The following is a 21,578-nucleotide window of genomic DNA, read 5'->3' as shown; positions in this document are numbered from 1 at the left end:
GAAAGATCGTGTTCTAACTTGCTGGGCTTCAATTTTTTCGATGAATTTAGAGAGCCAAGTATTTATTTTGCAATAAAATAACACGGATTCAAATAAAAGCTTATTCTCAGGAATTCCAAAATGTTGCGTCCTAACTCACTGGACATGACATTTTGTCACCTCTAAATAAGAATTTCTAAAAATAAATAAATAAAGGCAATATTCGGTATTTGGAATTTTGAGAAATTGTGCCCTAACTTACTGGGTTTCGATTTTCTTCATTTTAACTAAATAACCGAATATCCTTCTTAGGTTTAAATGCACGAGTTTTAAAAATCAAAAGACAAACTTAATTTTGAAGATTAAAAATGTTGCGCCCTAACTTACTGGGTGTGACGTTTAAATTCTTTGGAATAAGAACGTCTTATTTTTTTTTTTTACAATTCATTCAAGATAAAAAGTTTTCTTTTAAAATCTTTTCAAGTTTTCGACACCAAGACATTAAACAATCAATTTGGTACCGATTTTGGGCGTTACGAGGGTGCTAACCCCTTCCTTGTGCGTAACTGACTCCCGACCCTGTTTTCTCAAATTTCGTAGACCAAAATCATTTTTAAGGTGAGCTAATCACACCTCAATTAAGGATCGGTGGCGACTCCAATTTTTTGTTTTTTAAAGTCGACAACTAAATTTTTGTTTTCAAAAAAAATGGTTTCGACAGCTTGGCGACTGCACTGGGGACTTTTAGAGAGTCGAGCCATGAATTGATTTTTTTTTGTCTTTTTTGTCGAAAATCAAAAAGTTGTTTTACATCATGATTTCCCCTTTACATTCATTGGTTTTCATCGCTTGCTTAATTGGTCTAAGTCCGTTAGTTTATTTGTATTTTGTATTTCATCATCAATTTTACCCCTTTAAGTGGGGGTGAGAAGCTACTCCTTCGTGAGGTTTTCACCTCTGTGCAGGATAGTGTATCACTTTCGGGATACATCCATACTTATGTCTTCGTGAGATTTTCATCTCTGTGCAGCCATAGGGAAATGTATTCCCCTGAACTGAACTCGGTCCATATGAGCCTATAATGGGTGAGGATCGAGGAATCTGCTGGTTTGGGTACCCTTGCTCTAGAAGCCAAACCTCATATAGTGAACCTTAGGAACTCACCCTAGGTAGAATTACTCTGAACCTTAGAGACACCTAATTAGGAGATCTTTACTATTTCTTGGTTGTATTGTATTTAATTAATACTGATTTTTTGTGTTTTACTCTGGTTGTATGGCATTACAATTACATGACATTTCATTATAAAAGCGTTGATTCGTCTTCGGTTGCTCGATAGAAAGTTTATCATGGAAACGGGTTTTTTGATAGAGTGGAGGACAATGCGGCTGTTTGAGCTTGGGCTGAGATGACACAGCGCGAAAAAGGTGATAGTTTGGCCGAGGGATACGTATCAGAATTATGAGACTTCACCTGTGTTAGCGTAGCCCAGAACAACTTGCAGGAGTTGAAGGAGATTTGGGATCAGTGGAATAATGAGGTTAGACAATTATTCTATTTAAATTATAGGGATTTGCCTTATTTACTTAATATGAAGTTAGACAAGAGTCTGTTTCGAGCTCTTGCCCAATATTGGAATCCAGCCTACAGTTACTTCACGTTCGGGAAGGTCGATTTGGTGCCTACAATAGAAGAATACGTGGCATTACTTCGGTGTTCGAAGATTCAAGTAGACAAAATCTACTCGAAAGCGGTAAATGTACCGACCTTCTTGAGGAAGCTGATGAATATAACGGGGATGAGTGAGCAGTAGGTTACAGCTCGGATCAAGCAAAAGGGGGATAACAGTTGCATTCCTTGGGAAAATTTAAAGGACCTCATTTTAGCGCACCCAGATGCGAGAAAGAAGGTAGATGTTTTTGCTTTAAGTATATATGGTTTGGTTGTGTTCCCTAACACTTTGGGACATGTTGACGAGGCGGTCACTGACTTATTTGATCGGCCTGATAAGAGAGTTTCACCAACCCCAGTAATTTTGGCAGAAACTTTCAGGTCACTGAATGCATGTCAGAGAGCAGGAGAGGGTAGATTCATTGGATGTGCGCAGCTCCTACTTGCATGGTTCCACGGTCACTTTTGGAAGGTTGATAAAGTTTCGTATCAGATTTTCTCTGAAAGTTACTCACCATTGAAGGAGATAGTGGCTACACCAAGGAGGGATGACATCTCGGAAAAAAAATGGATGACAATTTTTCAGAATTTGCAAGAGGAGGATATCGAGTGGAGAGCTCCGTGGTTGCTTTCAGGTAAGATTCTATATCGATGGGGAGATTTTGATTGGGTTCCTTTGCTTGGAATTTGGAGAGCTGTTGGTTATGCCCCATTGCTAGTGCTAAGGCAATACAGGTTAAGATAGTTTGTGCCTGCAACTCAGGGACTGACCGAGTGTGAATTCCCGTATGGGGGTGAAGGTTACAAAAAGAAAGCTCGTGAGATGGCCAATGCATGGAATCAGACTCGCCGAATGAAGGGATTAGCTGTGGGTCCAATGATAACTTCCGAGTATAGCGAGTGGTGGGTTAAGAGGATTAACAATAACACCTTGGGCCAAGTCAGGAAAATAGTTAGTCAATATAGGAACACTTGCGGGTTGTCCCTTCTGAGTTGGAAATCATAAAGCAGGACTTTGAAATAAGAAATGTAGAGTTAGAGAAGAAAATAGAGGAAATGGAGGAAGAAAAGATGAATTTGAGATTGGATGTGGATGTTCAAAAGCTCGAGGCTGATAAACTAAGGAAGGGGAAGAATAAGGTCGAAGAAGAATTAGATGGCTTGAAGACGGATTACAAGAAGTTGCGTCTGTCAATGAGAACTGTCGGGCTTGGAAAAACTTCAGAGCAGTGGCGTGAAGAGATTCGAGAAGAAAGAAACAAGTCAGACTGGTGGGAAAGAAAATTTCAAGAGGTTCAAGCACGAAATGATGCATTAGAAAAGATTTTTTCAGAGAGCCAAAAGGAAAATGGAAAACTAAAAGATAGAGTGGTTGAGTTAGAAGGGTCTCTTCGTCAACATAGAAGTCAAAATTCTGTAGTAGAGCTAAAGGCAAGTCTAAGCAAGGTTGAAGAGATGAAGAACAAAATAGAGGAGTTGGAAACAACATTGCGAAATTGTGAGGTCCGAATTTAGCATTTAGAGGCAAAAGAAGGTCGTCAGAAGGAGCAAGTTCACTACTTTCAGAATCAAGTCAAAAATAGGGATCATATTATGGGAAAAACTTTGGTTCAAATTCGGGAAGTAGCAGATCACCTACAAACTTTGGTAGTACAGGCCGACACATTGAGCGTGAAGTATGAATAGGAGTCAGACCGGGGACAAGAGTTGGCCTCGTTACTTAAAAATATTAAGGCCTAGAGTATTAGGGAAAAGCCTTATTTGTAGCTCATTCTATGTAAAGAGATTTATTTTCTAATAAAGTTTTCTGAAAGTAATTGAAATTAGAATTGACGCCTTTTTACATTCATCTCATGCGTTTGCATTACAATACATCATATACATTAAAGACCACCAAAAGATCCTAATTGATTAAAATTATTTTAGTTAATATGAAAAACCACCAACCAACATCGTTACGGTACTCAAGCAAAGACTAGAGAAATGGATCAAAGGTTGGAGAAATTGGAGCAAATATAAATATAGATGTAGGAGCAATTGACCAAATTTCAACAAGATATGAGAGATCATCTGTTAGAATTCCCATGAAATATGATGTGCCAGTTAACCCAGTTATTGGCTAGAGGGTTAGAAAGAGGAAAGAGCCCAGTGGTCCACTTTGGGGATGATAATGAGGACCCTATATATCCTTCAGGCTTCACCCCAACAAATAACCAAGCACAACCAAATGCATATCCACAAAGGGTAGTTGTTAACATCCGACCCCAATATCAGACCAGCACCTCGACACGGGCGAATTTTCAGACTGGCTCAGGTTCCAACTCGAGGGGCAATTTAACTAATCCTATTGTCCTTAATGATCTAGAAAAAATAGAGCAAGCGAGGGTGGAGTTTCCAAAAAAATTTGAAGGTCGTCACAAACGGAAAGGGCGAGAGTGGAACTCCCAAATCAATACTTTAAAGGCTCCAAGGGTTATAACAAGGGTTATTCAAATTCGGTTACCGCAAGCAAGCCAAAGACGGTTACTACTAGCTATTAGAGCCCTTTAAAGCGAGGATCTTACACGAAGACAAATACAGAAGGGCCTCAGCTTACGCCTATACCGATGTCATATAGCGAGCTATATAAAAGCCTATTTAATGCACATGTGGTGTCCCCCTTCTATTTGAAACCAATGTTGCCCCCATTTCCTAAATGATATAATGCAAATGCTCAGTGTGAATACCATGCAGAAGTTGCGGGGCATTCGATAGAAAATTGCACTACTTTCAAAAAGATAGTTGAAAGACTCATTAATATAGGCGTTGTCAAATTTGATGATTCATCCAGTGAAGAAAGTCCATTACCCAATCATGATTGATAATGGAGTGAATGCAATGGTGGGAAATTTTCACATTAATTGAAGACACAATTAAAAGGGTCATTGTTAGAGGTTCGCCATTATAAACTTGGGAGTGTTCTAAGCAATCGGACTACAGAAGAAATCTCTGTAGTATTTAGAGCTTACTTAGAGTAATGTTCAGAACACTCTTATTGCTTTTAGCCTAGAAGTGATAAGAACACCTTTGTGAAATAGGCTCATGTCTGAACGTTATTATTTTAATGAAATATATCTTTGTGATTATTTTGAGCCAATATTTTCATTCTTTACGAATAATTCTAGATTCTTACATTCTTTTGGATTTTCTCCAAATAATTCATTCATTCATTCATAATCATACTGTACAAATAACTATTCATAATTTTATATATGCTTTGTATATTCTTTTGTACCTATAATAGGTCCCCAGATATCAATGTCATGAGTGACGCTGCTACAGTTTTATAATCTCCTTTTGAGTGAGACATGTGTTTAGAGGGATCTCATGACTTTGAAAATGACATAGATCGTGGCCTATCTTCGGACTTGTTGAGGACGGTAAAGCAGGAAAAGAAACAAATTTACCTCATGAGGAGACAATGGAGATTGTGACCTTGAGGGAACATGCATAACCGAAGAAACAAAGCAAGACCTTGTTGAGTCACCTCAAGAGTTCAAAGATGTCTTCACTTGATCATACCAGGATATGCCCGGGTTAAGCATTGATATTTTAATCTGAGCAACAGCACGATGTTCAAGATTAACATCATGAACGATACAGTTAGAATTCTTTACCGGGGCAATGCCTTCTTCTCTGGCTTATCATAGTTTTGCCCGTTTAAATCAAGTTTCCATTTCTCTGTGTTTTTGTTGGATTCCATCCTAATTGAAGAGGAAGATCCAAAATTTTTTCGTCATAGTTAAATTTCTCCCCAAAAGGCTCTATGAGAGAAACCTGATACCAAGGAAGATCTTTCGCATACAAAATGAAAGTGGAAGATTTTATGTGGAAGACCTTATCTGGAATAACATTGATTCTGATCGAAAGGGATGACCAGGACTTGCCTAATCTTATGAGTGCAGTTCTTTCAAAAAAAAAGAAAGGAAAAAAGGAAAAAAGAACGAAAAAGAAGAACAAAAAACAAAAAACGAAAAACAAAAACCTCTACCGGGGCAATGCCTTCTCTTTAGCTTATCACGGTTTTTTTCATTGAAGTTGAAATTTTTTCTCTCCGGGTAGTTGCTGAGCTGAAGTAGGAACCTAATTGAAGGAAGAAGGCTAAAAGCTATTCGTCACAGCCAGATGTACCAAAAATGGATGATGCGAGCTTACAACAAAAAAGGTTCGTCCCATAGAATTCCACAAGGGAGACCTGGTATTGAAAAATATCCTTAATCTACAAAAGGATTTTAGAGAAAAATGAGTGCCAAATTGGGAAGGTCTTTATGTTGTAAAGAAGACATTTTTCCGGAGGAGCACTGATATTGAATGAGATGAATAGTACAAAACTTGTCTAATCTTATAAACTCAGATTCAGTTAAAAAGTACTTCACTTAAAGAAGGAGAAAGGACCAAGGTAAAAACCCGCAATTGGCACTTTGAGTCGTAAAAAAAATGAAATGAAATGAAAATGAAATGAAAAAATAAAAATGAAAAAAATGAAAAGAGTAAAAATGGAGAGGCTAAGGTAAAAACCCACAAAGGGCGCCTTAAACCAAAGGGGACTTGAGTTGAAAACCTGAAAAAGGTGGCTCAAATTTTGATCAGAATAGGCCATGAGGTGATCAGAGTTACTCGAATGTTGATCAAAGTGGGGCATGCGGTGATCTTGCTATGCCTGAATCAGCAGAAAAGGGTATGCGACATCTTAGAGCATCGACAGAGTATTGTAGATTTCCTAAGCACATGTCAAACTCGAAATGGTCTTCAGAAAGTTTGTACAGAAAAATTCAAGCTGCGATATTTGGGGCACCTAGCCTTCATACTATTTATATTGAATTGCTTGTTCTTGGAATACTTCATTCTTTTTCAAGAGACGAGTCAATTCTTCTTTTATTCTCAATATTATTGATAATTTATTCATTTTGAGCTATGCTCTCAAATCAATTCTATTTTATCCATCGTTTTGTTCTTTTTGCAAGTATGTTGCATTAGAATAACGATTAATAGACTAATAAAACTTTCACAAGGGAAGTTTCACATATTACTCTAAAAGTTTCTAGATAATACAGTAACCTGAAACAGGACTATTGTTTGGAACGCACCAGGTTTAAAGGTTGGAAATTTGAGAAGGAAGAGTCTAAATTAAGACTATCTCTTTGGATTTTGTTGTCAAAGGCATTGATTGAACAAAATGACAAGATGGGGTGTTGGTGACAAAGCTTCATTGAGCAAATAAGCAGTGATCACCTTGTGATAAGAAGAGGTTTCTTCGGAGAAGTAAATCCTTCATTTGTGCATAGGCATTTGGTATGACACCCTGAGAGTGGTATAAAGGACCAAAGAGCTTCACATTGCGATAAGAGAAGATTGAGAAAAGTCATGATTTCCTACCTTTGGGTTACAGTGAAATGATGATACAAATTTTGTGTCCTCGTGGTTTAAACTTTGAAGTTTACTGTGGGGGTAGTTTGATTAAGTGTTTATTCAGAGACGACAGTCAATCAATAGGGTGTTGTAGCACGTCAGTGATAAAATCTTAATAAACTTTGAGTAATGACAACCTAAGCGGGATCATTCTCGAAAAATAATACTTTACTTTCATTCAAATGTCATTCATACACGTCTAGTTAGGAGCATTTGATTCATTCTAATCATCACATCCTAATCGCTAGGCATAATTAGGTTCATAAATTGAATTATACAGGTCATGTTCCCAGATAACAAACCGGTGAAACTTCAGCCTTATCTCCCTGAGCAGCAGTGGAGTAGGTTGAAAATAACAGATCTTGTCTTCCTGTATTGGCAGCGAAGTAGATCGAAGATACCAGCCTTGTCTCCCTGAGCAGTAGCGAAGTAGGTTGAAAATGGCAAATCTTGTCTTCCTGTACTGGAAGCGAAGTAGATCGAAGACACTAGTCTTATCGCCTTGACGGTACAATGGAATAGATTGAAGCCACAACGGCGAATTTTACTTCTCTGGCGTTGTAGCGGAGCAGATTGAAGCCACGACGGCGAATCTTATCTCACTGGCGTTAAGACTTGGATTAGCTGAAGCGGAGTGGATTGAAGCTATGGGCAGCGAATCTTATCTCTTTGGCATTATAGTGGAATAGATTTAAGCCACAACGGCAAATCTTACTTCCTTAGCAGTGCAGTGGAACAGATTGAAGCTACGACGGTAGATCTGGTTTCCCCGACATTGCAATTAAAAAGATTGAAGCCACAACGGCGGATCTTACTTCCTTGGCGGTGTAGTGGAATAGATTGAAGTCACAACGGCGAATCTTGTTTCTCCGACATTGTAGTTAAACAAATTGAAGAAAATAATTCTATCTCCCTAAAGTTGCAGTTGAGCGGATTAAAATCAGATCTTATCTCTCTGAAGTTGCAGAAGAGCAGATCGCATCCAGTCTTATCTCCCTGAAGTTGCAGTGGAACAAATTGAAGAAAATAATCCTATCTCCCTGAAGTTGCAGTGGAGCGGATTAACATCAGATCTTATCTCTATAAATTGCAGAAGAGCAGGTCGCATCAACTCTCAGTGGAACAAATTGAAGCTACGAGTCATATCTCTTTGAAGTTGCAGTAGAGCTGATTGAAGATAGCAAATATTTCCCCGAAGAGTTACAAATCCTGGGTCTCTGATATTGCAGTGGAGTGGATCGAAGTATTAGTTCTTATACCTCTGAGGACGCAGTAGGTTGGAATGAGGTTACTTGAAGAAAAGGGCTCCGAAGTCTGGCACGACCAGGCAAAATTGGTCATTTCTAAAGTCTTTGCTCCGTTCTCGTTACACGATAATGAGCAAAGAGGGGCAGCTGTAATAGGCCAATTTTGGCCTGATTAAAAAATCAAATAAAAGCCAAATAATGACAAAATACCCAATCCATTTACGCAGCCCAAATAGAGGTTTCATACATGAGGCCCAATAAGGCCCAAACCAATAACCCTGTACCAGCCCAAATTAGCCAAACACAGAAACCCTAGTAGCCGCCTCTATCGCAGCAGCCTCACCCCACGCACAGCAACTCCGTAAATGTTGCAGCAACTGCCCATCACTCCCACGTCGTACACGATCCTTCCAGGATCTTCCTACAACAAGCCACGACCACGAACAGTGAGAATAGTAGAAAGGAAAAATGTAAAAAAAAAGGGAGAGAACAATTTTTTGAGATTTTCTTTTTTCTGTTATTTCAGCTATAAAAAGCCAAATTTTTTTGTAAGAGGGGCTACACAATCAGAGATTCAAAAAATACAGAAACAAGAAATAACAAAAAAACAATTTTGAAGGTGATCGGTTTTGCTTTGTTTTTTTCTTTTTTTTACTTTTTTTTATTTTCTTCCTTGTTTCTTAAAAACAAAAAAAACGAAAAGAAAAGAGAAAGAGATACTTACCTGCGTGGAGGAAGACAGAGCTCTGTTTGCTCTACCCGAATCGGAGCAGGAGGGAGACTTCGGGCCTGCTAAAATGGCTGCGGCGGTTGGAGGGTTTGGTTTAAGAAAAATCGTTGCAGAGAAAAATCCCTCCCTCTGCTTTGTTTTCTGAAAAAAATGAATTGAAAATGTTTTTTTAGGAAATTTTGGTTTTAATGTTAAAGCAAAATGGCGCCGTTTGGTTTTAATTTTGAGAAGTTGTGCCCTAACTTACTGGGTTTCGATTTTCTTCATTTTAACTAAATAACCAAATATCCTTCTTAGGTTTAAATGCACGAGTTTTAAAAATCAAAAGACAAACTTAATTTTGAAGATTAAAAATGTTGTGCCCTAACTTACTGGGTGTGACGTTTAAATTCATTGGAATAAGAACGTCTTATTTTTTTATTTTTTATTTTTTTACAATTCATTCAAGATAAAAAGTTTTCTTTTAAAATCCTTTCAAGTTTTCGACACCAAGACATTAAACAATCAATTTGGTACCGATTTTGGGCGTTACGAGGGTGCTAACCCCTTTCTCGTGCGTAACTGACTCCCAAACCTGTTTTCTCAAATTTCGTAGACCAAAATCATTTTTAAGGTGAGCTGATCACACCTCAATCAAGGATCTGTGGCGACTCCAATTTTTTGTTTTTTAAAGTCGACAACTAAATTTTTGTTTTCAAAAAAATGGTTTCGACAAATAGTATAAAAAATGATTCAAGCAGGATGCTTTATCAGAAGAATTTTTTAAATCGCCCTCACGTGAACACGCTTTTATTATAGTAGGTCCTAAAAACTAATTTCGAGTTGATGTTTCTGAGCAAATAGTATAAAAAACGCTTCAAGCAGGATGCTTTATCAGAAAATTTTTGAAATCGCTCCCACGTGGACGCGCTTTTGCTACAATAGCATGTTTTGGCTGAGGCTATAAATGAGGCAAAAAATGTTCTCAGATTGCATAAGTTACAGCAAGAACAATTTAGAGAGGCTAAAAAGGTTAGAAATTAAATATGAGTGAACGTATTAGTGTTGTTATTTACTATGATGGTGAGGTTTGCCACACCGAGAACGGTGTTGTTTTTTTATCGGAGAATACAGTGCGATTGGTTTTTAACCAGAACATAGATTTGACAGAACTTCGTAAAAGAATTAGGTGTAAAATTTTTGAAATGAAGCCAATGAAAGTTCTGTCTATTACGTATCTGTTTTGTTCTTCTGTTGATCCGGTGACATATGACTCATTCGACATAAAATGTACTCGTAGCTTGGAGGAAATGCTGCAGACCCATCTTGCTAGTGGAGCACCTTATATTGAGTTATATGTACAATTTACATCGCCAAATGATGTACTTACGACTGGTGTTCGAGAGGTATACACGACCCCTGGCCGACACTCGGTTAGCGGGTTACAGAACACGGAACAACCCATAATTGGTAGCGGTGTGGAATGCACATCCCCTGCAAGACACTCTGTCTGTGGATGGGACATGTATGTCGGTGGCTCGATTTATAATGCTGGAAATACGTACTGATGAACGACATCAAGTTCTAGTGGTTGGTAATCTACATCCAATTGGGGACGTTATGAAATGCGTAGAAGAATAGATGATGTACTCCCTACGACGTCCACCAGTGAGGGGACCTCGTACGTTGCAGATGATGCTGGGTTAGAAGATGACTCCGATGTGGATCCACTTTGAGAGCCCGGGCCCGATGGTGCAGAAGTTAGCTTATTTTCTGAACCGGAGCCTATTCTAACAGAACCTGAAGATGCTGAAAGGAGTTCAGATGAAGAAGACAATTCACTATTCAGAGCATACTTACCTCCAGCCCACATACACAATGTTGATCTGTCTGCAGATGATGCATTGGAGTTTCTAGAGCTACTACACCGGTTGCATGATCGTACAAGTTCGGGGCTAGATTCGGGTGAATTTGAATTTGGTAATCAGTTTTCCAACAAGGATAGTTTTATCGGTGCTTTGAAACAACATAGCATCACTAACGGCGTTAACTACCACGTGGTTAAATCCAAATCTGATAAGTTTGAGGCAAAGTGTGTCGTGCAAGACGGCACATGTTCAAGGAAAATCTACACCTCGTTGAGGAAAATGATAGGGTTGTGAGAGATAAAAAAATAAAAAGGTCCACATACATGTGCTCCAGGTACAGTATTGACGGTTTCTGAATAATACTGTTATTATGTAATGTTGCATTATTTAATGTACTCCATTTATAGGTGTTTTACAAGATCATCCTAAGATGGATTCAGCTATGTTAGCTAGCTTGATACTACCCACGGTGAAGGCAGATCCCAAGAATTCAGTGCTTGTCTTAATTGCTAATATTCGTAGCCAAATGGGGTACACGCCTTCTTACCGCAAGGCTTGGATAGCTAAGCAGAAGTCGTTGGAGAAGATGCATAGTGGGTGGGACGCTTCATATAATGAAATATGGCAGTGGTGTCAAGTGCTAGAGAGATACGTCCCAGGTTGCATCACAGACCTTGAAACGGAAAATACGTACTACAACGACCGAGTGCAACGTGGATGCCAAGTGTTCAAACGCCTATTTTGGACCTTTAAGCAATGCCAAGACGCATTTCCATACTGCAAGCCATTGGTACAAATTGACAGTACCTTTATGTTTGGTAGGTATACTCATCGGCTATTGCTTGCAGTGGCACAGGATGGCGGTGGGAGAATTCTTCCAATTGCGTTTGCAATAACACCGAGGGAGTCATCTGATGTCTGGGATTTCTTTCTATCTAGGTTAAGGTGGCATGTGTGCCCCCAACCTGATATCTGTGTTATTTCAGATCGGGGTACATGTATACTAGCTGCATTTGATCGACAGGAAGCTTATGGAAGTGCACACACCATCGATCTTGCCTAAGGCATGTTGCTTCTAACTACTATAGGCAATATCCATCTAAGAGCGAACGACGACAAGTGACCAATATGGGTATTTAGTCTCTATTAATATTATTTCGTTTGTCATTTTGAATTTATTATAAATGAAAAAGTGGTATGTAATATTCGCTATGAACTTATATTGGCAGGGTATGAAATAAATAAAGACCGTTTTCACGAGATGTTGGCAGTTTTGCATTCAATTAACAGCGAAGGCGCGGACTACCTTTGCAACATATGTTTCAAACAGTGGGCACAAGCATACGACGGCGGCCTACGATATGGTCATATGACCTCAAACCTGGCTAAATGCATAAATTCTATTCTAAAAAGAATCTACCGATAACATCGGTTGTGCGGGAGATATATTTTCGTTTAGCGGCGTTATTTCCAAAGCGAGCAGCGAGTTATGCAGGCCAGATGCAGGGAGGCCATGTATGGTGCAGTAAGGTAGTGTAAGAAATTAACAAGGCCAAGGTGCGGGCGAACACCATGCACAGTGTGTCACGATCGAGGCAACTTATGGTTTCACGTGACAGAGTTTGACAGACCGCACCAAGGTGTTATTGGCGGACAATATCGTGTACACTTGCGAAATAGGACTTGCGACTGTGGGATGTTTGATGCACTTCGTTATCTATGCGCTAATGTAATTGCAGCTTGTCAGAATCTCCGTCTGGATTCGATGAGCTATGTCAATGAAGTGTACAAATTAGAAAACATGTACAACGTCTGGAGACACGTTTTCCCACCGGTCCCAGATGAACGTAAGTGGCCGCCCGTATCGCTTACTCCTTTTAAGCTGTTACCGGATAGAGAATTGCATCGAAAACTGAAGGGTTGACCTTACTCGACTAGAATACATAACAGTATGGATATCCGAGAAACAACCAGTCAAGGCAAGTTGTGCGGATGATGTAGGAATCCAGGCCGTACAAGCCGATCATGCCCAAATCGCAATAGTTGAACGTCATTGTAAACAACTTTGTATTATTAAGAATATTTGCCTATTTTGTGAAATGAAATAATATGCCAAGTGTTCAACATATTGAATTATTTAAAATAATTTTTATTATTAAGAATATTAATTATTTTGTATTTTATTACATCAAATAATATCAAAATATTCAAAATAAACTATTTTGTATTTTATTACATCAAATAATATCAAAATATTCAAATTAAACTATTTTGTATTTTATTACATTAATATAAACTATTTTGTACAAATATTTTAAAATAAAAATCAATCTCCGTACCCACCGAATTCAGTGCCACATGGCAGTTGTCGACGGTTACGCGCTGGATTCCTTCTTTGTCCAGCTTCCGGCGGGGGTTGTGGTTGCTCCGGCAGGGATTCTAGTTCATCCGGTAGGGGATCTGATTGTCGGTGTTGGGACGATGAGCTACCTTAATAGAATAGTGAATGTGGAGGTATTTGCATCACCAATGGCGAAAGTGTTTGGAACCTATACGGTGATGGCGTTTGGTAAAAAGAAGAGCTCCCCGACGGCCCCTCTTGCGATCCGTCCTGCGATGATGGCCTATACATCGACGGTCCAATCGGCGTAGTCGAAAATGGAGATGAACCGGGCCATTGACTCCAACCTGCCATGGGACTAGAAAAAGGAAACATATAATAGTTAGGATACATAAAAGGGCTAGGATACGCACCTAGCATCATCTGAAAAAGGCTGTGCCGTGGGTATCATCGGTTGAACTATTGGGTCGGGTGACTGTGTCGGTGCTGTTGCTGGGCCTGATGAAGTTTTGGTCGCTGATGATGGGCCGGTGAATTTTCGGGCCTCGTTGATAGGCCTGCATCGTCGTCCCTTCTTCTTGGATTTAAAGGGCTACGTCGTTCCCTTTGGACATGTAATTGCCGCTGCCTCTCCTCTGGCGAGAGTAAATACGACTTCCCATTGATCCTAAACCATGGCATGTATTCCGGCACGCACGTTAATTCTGGAATGATGATCGGTTCCCGAGTAGGTATATAGTCATACCGATTTTCCCACATTTGGATGTAGTGTGACCAGAATCTCGGCCAATCCGTATACAATTGCCGTAGGTCGATTTTGTGATGATCATCCAACACCTCAGGTGCCACGAGAATCGGTTGTCGGAATCTAAATTACTGTAATACTCTGTCCGACTGATGCATCTCCACATTCGCAAAGTTGACCAATGGGACTTTCACATGCCAACCGTTTCGATTTTGGAAGTACTCATCCGGAATTACTGCCCGAATTGCCGGATCCTCGTATGGTGTCCATTCAAACTATATGACCATGATGGAAATATTAGTTATGTACTAAATACTAAATACAAATTGACTATCTCATTATGGAAATATCTATTTTATTTAATACTTACTTGTGCTTCCGACTGTTGGTCCAATAGAAGTCGTATATCTTCAAGAGAGGTAGGTAATCGAGCATAACTTGCCGGATGGTTCCACCTAATTAAATAAACTTTTTAGCATACTATTATTTTTAAAAATCTACATAATAATTGTAAAATCTAATATAAAATTTACCTCATTATGAGTGAGAATGTATATGGGTGGTCCACTCTAGGACGTAAAAATGGAAAGTGAAACCGTGCCCATGACTGCAGTAGTGACAGGCAACCTCCGATTTTCGCTTTACTCGGTCGCTTCGCCCCGCACATCTCCCGATATAATGTTGCCAACACAGCAGACCCCCAACTCAATTCACCAACTGCTCTAAAATCAACGAGTTTCAGCAGCCATCTTAGATGTACGAGGTTCCGTGATAAGTCTGGCATCAGATAACCTCCAATTATCTGAAGAATATATGCTCGAGCATATCGAATTCTTTCTAATTCGGTTGAATCATCATCCGAATCCAGGAATGTGTCTCGTAACCAGCCCATCTCGATCTGACCTCCGTTAATTTTCTCCGAAATAGTGCCCAAAAGCTCGTAGCACACCGTTATCCAATCGCCAGATTGAACAGACCCGGTGACTGGGTACCCATCCACTGGCAATCCCAATTACTGATTGACATCTTCCAAAGTGATAGTGCACTCTCCACATGGAAGATGGAATGTGTACGTCTCGGGTCTCCACCTCTCAACCAATGCATTGATAAGTTTCGGGTCCAACTTGCATCCCCGGCCTACCGTCGCCACGTGCCAAAAACCCGCTTCCCGCAGGTAATTCTCTACCAACGGTGATGGAGGACCATGCATATTCCGGATATAGCATTCCAATATCCGGTCTACAGACTTTTATAACAAATAATAAATTAATAATTATTTAAAATGCATAAATAAAAATCTTAAATAATATTTAAAAAATAAATTTAACACTTACCATTTTCATTTTTTCGACGGATATGTGCTTGTTATCAAAACGAATCAATTCTCCGGCCATTGCTAAAATCGTACAAATTTTTACAATTTAAAAAAAATTAAAAAAGTAATTTTTTTAAAATAATTAAAAATAGGGATTTAAGAGAAATTTAAAAGGAAAATGAGAGCAAATTGAGATTAAATATGGATTTGAGAGAAATTTGGAAGGAAATTGAGAGCAATTTGAGAGAAAATTGAGAGGAAATTGAGAAAGGATTAATTTGTGAAAAAAAAATGAAGGGGTGGGGGGTTTTTATAGTTTATCGTTACCCCGGGGGGGCAACGATCAAAAAAATGACCATTGGCACTGTTCACGCGCGGGAAAACGCGTCCACTGGGACACGCTGACGTGGCAACAAAACGCGTCCACGACAGCGCGCTTTCTATCCACGTGGACAAAGCGCGCCCTTGAGGACGCGTTTTCCTGTCACGTACCCTGTCATCGCACTGACGTGGACGCGTTTTCAGGGAAAATGACCCATTACGATAAATAATTATTTACCGGACTCATTTCGATAAATTTTGAAAAAAAAAGGCTTTTACTTATATTTTGCCCACTTATATATATTTCAAATAAAAAAAATCATATTAATGGTACAATAAATGTGAAAGCAAGTGCAAGGTGAAAGATGATGGGAAGAATGGGGGATGGGAGTGGCCAGTGAGTAGTCAGTATTCAACAATAATAAATGCCCATTCGTATCGTACAATAAGTCCTAGAATCATTAATGCATTGAATATTCAATCCCTTCTGCCCACTTTTGGTTCCACGTTATGCTGAAAAGGTCACGTGATCTGGGGGAACTTCAAAAGGAGAGGTTTGGGTATTTTACCAAAATATTACAAAAACAATAAAAAAATTCTAAAATAATATAACTTTTTTTATTATTTATCAAAATAACACAAAAAAACAGTTAAAAAAAAACATACTCAAGGAGGGCCTGCCACAGGCGGCACCTTTGGTGTCTGTGGCAGAGGCGGCACCAATTGTTTGTATTTTTATCCTTTGTTCGTATTTTTTTCCGGATTTTATTACTTTTAAAAAATATAATATTTTTTAATTTTTTAATTTTGCATTATTTTAGTACATTATATTTGAAATGTATTAATTTAGTGTGTTTTTAAATAAATTTAAAAACCCTTATTTCGCCCTATGTTCGTATTTTTTCCGAATTTTATTACTTTTTAAAAATATACTATTTTTATTTTACATTATTTTAGTACATTATATTTGAAATGTATTAATTTGGTTTGTTTTAAAATAAATTAAAAAACCCTTGTTTCGCCCTATGTTCGTATTTTTTTCTAAATTTTATTACTTTTAAAAAATATACTATTGTCTAATTTTTTATTTTACATTATTTTAGTACATTATATTTGAAATGTATTAATTTAGTGTGTTTTTAAATAAATTTAAAAAACCCTTATTTCGCCCTATGTTCGTATTTTTCCTGATTTTATTACTTTTAAAAATATACTATTTTTAATTTTTAATTTTACATTATTTTAGTACATTATATTTGAAATGTATTAATTTAATGTGTTTTTAAATAAATTAAAAAATCCTTATTTGGCTCTTTGTTCATATTTTTTCCGGATTTTATTACTTTCAATAAAAATATATTATTTTAGTATTTTATTATTTTACATTATATTAGTACATCATGTTTGAAATATATTAATTTATTGTGTTTTTAAATAAATTTAAAAAAAACCTTATTTCGGTCCTTTGTTCGTATTTTTTCCGAATTTTATTACTTTTAAAAATATACTATTTTTTATTTTTATTTTACATTAATTTAGTACATTATATTTGAAATGTATTAATTTAGTGTGTTTTTAAATAAATTAAAAATCCTTATTTCGCCTTTTGTTCGTATTTTTCCCGGATTTTATTACTTTCAATAAAAATATATTATTTTAATAATTTAATATTTTATATTATTTTAGTACATCATGTTTGAAATGTATTAATTTACTTTGTTTTTAAATAAATTAAAAAATCCGTATTTCGGCCCTTTGTTCGTATTTTTTTCCCGAATTTTATTACTTTTAAAAAATATACTATTTTTTAATTTTTTTTATTTTCCATTATTTTAGTGCATTATATTTGAAATGTATTAATTTAGTGTGTTTTTTAAATAAATTAAAAAAATCCTTATTTCGGCCCTTTCTTCGTATTTTTTTCCGGATTTTATTACTTTTTTATTATTTACCAAAATAATACAAAAAAAAAGACAGTTAAAAAAAAAACATGCTGAAGGAGAGCCTGCCACAGGCGGCACCTTTGGTGCCTGTGGCAGAGGCGGCACCAATTGTTCGTATTTTGGTCATTTTTTCGTATTTTTTTCTCGAATTTTATTACTTTTAAAAAATATACTATTTTTTAATTTTTAATTTTTAATTATTTTAGTACATTATATTTGAAATGTATTAATTTAGTGTGTTTTTAAATAAATTTAAAAAAACCTTATTTTGGCCCTATGTTCGTATTTTTTTCCCGGATTTTATTACTTTTAAAACATATACTATTTTTAAATTTTTAAATTTTATATTATTTTAGTACATTATATTTGAAATGTATTAATTTAGTGTGTTTTAAAATAAATTTAAAAAACCCTTATTTTGGCCCTATGTTCAGTATTTTTTACGAATTTTATTACTTTTAAGAATATACTATTTTCTAATTTTTAATTTTACATTATTTTAGTACATTATATTTGAAATGTATTAATTTAGTGTGTTTTTAAATAAATTTAAAAATCCTTATTTAACCTTTTGTTTGTATTTTTTCCCAGATTTTATTACTTTTAAAAATATACTATTTTTAATTTTTAATTTATATTATTTTAGTACATTATATTTGAAATGTATTAATTTAGTGTGCTTTTAAATAAATTAAAAAATCCTTATTTCGACTATTTGTTCGTATTTTTTCCGGATTTTATTACTTTCAATAAAATATATTATTTTCATATTTTATTATTTTACATTATTTTAGTACATCATGTTTGAAATGTATTAATTTACTGTGTTTTAAAATAAATTTAAAAATAAATCCTTATTTGACCCTTTTTAGTATTCTTTTCCGAATTTTATTACTTTTAAAAATATACTATTTTTAATTTTTAATTTACATTATTTTAGTACATTATATTTGAAATGTATTAATTTAGTGTGTTTTTAAATAAATTAAAAAATCCTTATTTCGACCATTTGTTCGTATTTTTTCTCTGATTTTATTACTTTTAAAAATATATTATTTTCTAATTTTATTATTTTACATTATTTTAGCACATTATGTTTGAAATGTATTAATTTAGTGTGTATTTTTATTGAAAGTAAGAAAATTCGGAAAAATACTTAACAAATGGTCAAATAAGGATTTTTTAATTTATTTAAAAACACACTAAATTAATACATTTCAAATATAATGTACTAAAATAATTTAAAATAAAAAATTAAAAATTGTATATTTTTAAAAGTAATAAAATTCGGGAAAAAATACTAACAAAGGACCTAAATAAGGATTTTAATTTATTTAAAAACACACTAAATTAATACATTTTAAATATAATGTACTAAAATAAATTAAAATTAAAAATTTAAAATAATATATTTTTTAAAAGTAATAAAATTCGGAAAAATACTAACAAAGGGTCAAATAAGGATTTTTTAAATTTATTTAAAAACACACTAAATTAATACATTTCAAATATAATGTACTAAAATAATGTAAAATTAAAAATTAAAAATAGTATATTTTTAAAAGTAATAAAATTCGGATAAAAATACTAACATAGGGTCAAATAATGGTTTTTTAAAACTTATTTAAAAATACACTAAATTAATACATTTCAAATATAATGTACTAAAATAATGTAAAATAAAAAATTAGAAAATAGTATATTTTTAAAAGTAATAAAATCCGGAAAAAATACTAATATAGGGTCAAATAAGGGTTTTTTAAATTTATTTAAAACACACTAAATTAATACATTTCAAATATAATATACTAAAATAATAAAAATAGAAAATAGTATATTTTTAAAAGTAATAAAATTCGGGAAAAAATACTAACATAGGGTCAAATAAGGGTTTTTTAAATTTATTTAAAAACACACTAAATTAATACATTTCAAATAAAATGTACTAAAATAATTTAAAATAAAAAATTAGAAAATAGTATATTTTTAAAATTAATAAAATCCGGAAAAAAATACTAACATAGGGTCAAATAAGAGTTTTTTTAAATTTATTTAAAAACACACTAAATTAATACATTTCAAATATAATGTACTAAAATAATGTAAAATAAAAAATTAAAAATAGTATATTTTTAAAAGTAATAAAATCCGGAAAAAATACGAACATAGGGCCAAAATAAGGGTTTTTAAATTTATTTAAAAACACACTAAATTAATACATTTCAAATATAATGTACTAAAATAATTTAAAATTAAAAAATTAAAAATAGTAAATTTTTTAAAAGTAATAAAATCCGGAAAAAAATACAAAAAATGGCCAAAATACGAATAATTGGTGCCGCCTCTGCCACAGGCACCAAAGGTGCCGCCTGTGGCAGGCCGTCATTCAGTATGTTTTTTTCAACTGTTTTTTTTTGTATTATTTTGGTAAATAATAAAAAAGTTATATTATTTTGGAATTTTTTATTGTTTTTGTAATATTTTGGTAAAATACCGGAGAGGTTTATTAACGACGGAATTTCGATTTAAATTTTAGAGATAATATTTTAAAATAAGTATGAATTTAGATATAAAATTTATAATAAAAATTTTAAAGTGAAAATAATGAAAATTAAAATATTTTTAATTCATAGATCAAATTAAGTGTTTTTAAAGGGTAAATTATAAGATAGGCATTGAATTATAAAAAAAAAGTCATTTTATGCATTTAAAATAAAAAATTATAATTTAAGCACTCACATTACATAATTCATTCATATTGGTCACTCTTGTTAAAATCTCAAATGAAAATTTGAATGACCTTTTTTAAAATTTTTATTTTCCACGTAATTATCATTTATTCATGTCATAATAATTCATTAAAAAAATTATCATTTTAATCCCTTAACTTCTAATTTAATTTAAATAAGGTATCCCTAAAAAGATTGAGACATTTGCATTTTTTGAGCCTTAATCTTGTAGGCATTTCACACCTTGATTCCTCCTCCGGTGAATTCTCATTTCCATTCGTTGGAACATCAATCATCAACATCCCTTCTTGCCTACCACTGGTAGATGCCATGGCAGAGGAACGATTAGAAGAAGATGATGCTGAAGCACCCTCTTCCAAACAGGCACCACCGCTATTAACCTGCGTGTCATTACCCCAAAACAACACATTTGTAGGGAAATTAGGAGACCTTGAACCCGAACCATCATTTGGAGACTGAACTGAACTTGAACATTGGCTTCATCTCCTGAAACAAGGTGACTTGGTTTCTTAAACTCACCACCAACAACAATGGGGTTTCTACAAAGAGGACTAGTGGTGTGATTGAAACCACATATGAATGCAACCAACGTGGAAACCTTGGTTACATTTAGGAAACAGCTAACTTTGTCTCCTTCTACAAGCTCACACAAGCAAACCGCACATTCAAGCCCTTCTTTGAACTCGTCTTGACGGAAAATTAACATAGGGAGTGAAGCGTGAATGGTTGAATCGAGACCTTTAGTTGCACGTTGAGGGTGAGCAGTGTCTTGCCCTAGAGCAAAGCCGAAACATGTGAACCTTCCAATTCCTTCCTTTTCACTACTGCATTAGGCTCAAAAAATGCAAATGTCCCAATTTTTTAGTGTTACCTCATTTAAGTTAAATTGAAAGTTTGGAACTGAAATGATAATTCTTTTAATGGATTACAATGACGTGGATAAATGATAATTACGTGTAAAATCAAAATTTAAAAGAAAAATGCATGTTAGTTTTTATTTGATATTTTAACGAGAGTGACCAAAATGAACGAACTATGTAATATGAGTGTCTAAATTGTAAACTTTTTTTTATTTTGAGTTACTAAAATAAAAACTTTTGATAGTCGGATGACAATCTATGTAGTTTATCTCGTTTCTAAACTATAAGATTTAACTTATCTCACTAAAATAAAGAATAGTTGAGTGTTGTCATTTTTATTTTAGTGAAATAAATTATATCATAATTTTTGGCTTAGAAAGA

At 34.9% G+C, this 21,578-nt stretch overlaps 1 pseudogene; it reads right to left on the bottom strand.

The window, feature by feature from the left end:
• Positions 1-20,477: 20,477 nt before the first annotated feature.
• On the bottom strand, positions 20,478-21,213 carry LOC105772020 (RING-H2 finger protein ATL60-like; annotated as a pseudogene).
• Positions 21,214-21,578: the final 365 nt, after the last annotated feature.

The sequence above is a fragment of the Gossypium raimondii genome, chromosome 6 (assembly GCF_025698545.1).
Source record: "Gossypium raimondii isolate GPD5lz chromosome 6, ASM2569854v1, whole genome shotgun sequence".
NCBI lineage: Eukaryota > Viridiplantae > Streptophyta > Magnoliopsida > Malvales > Malvaceae > Gossypium > Gossypium raimondii.
The sequence above is the reverse complement of the archived record's forward strand: the minus strand, read 5'-3'. Positions and strand labels throughout refer to the sequence as shown.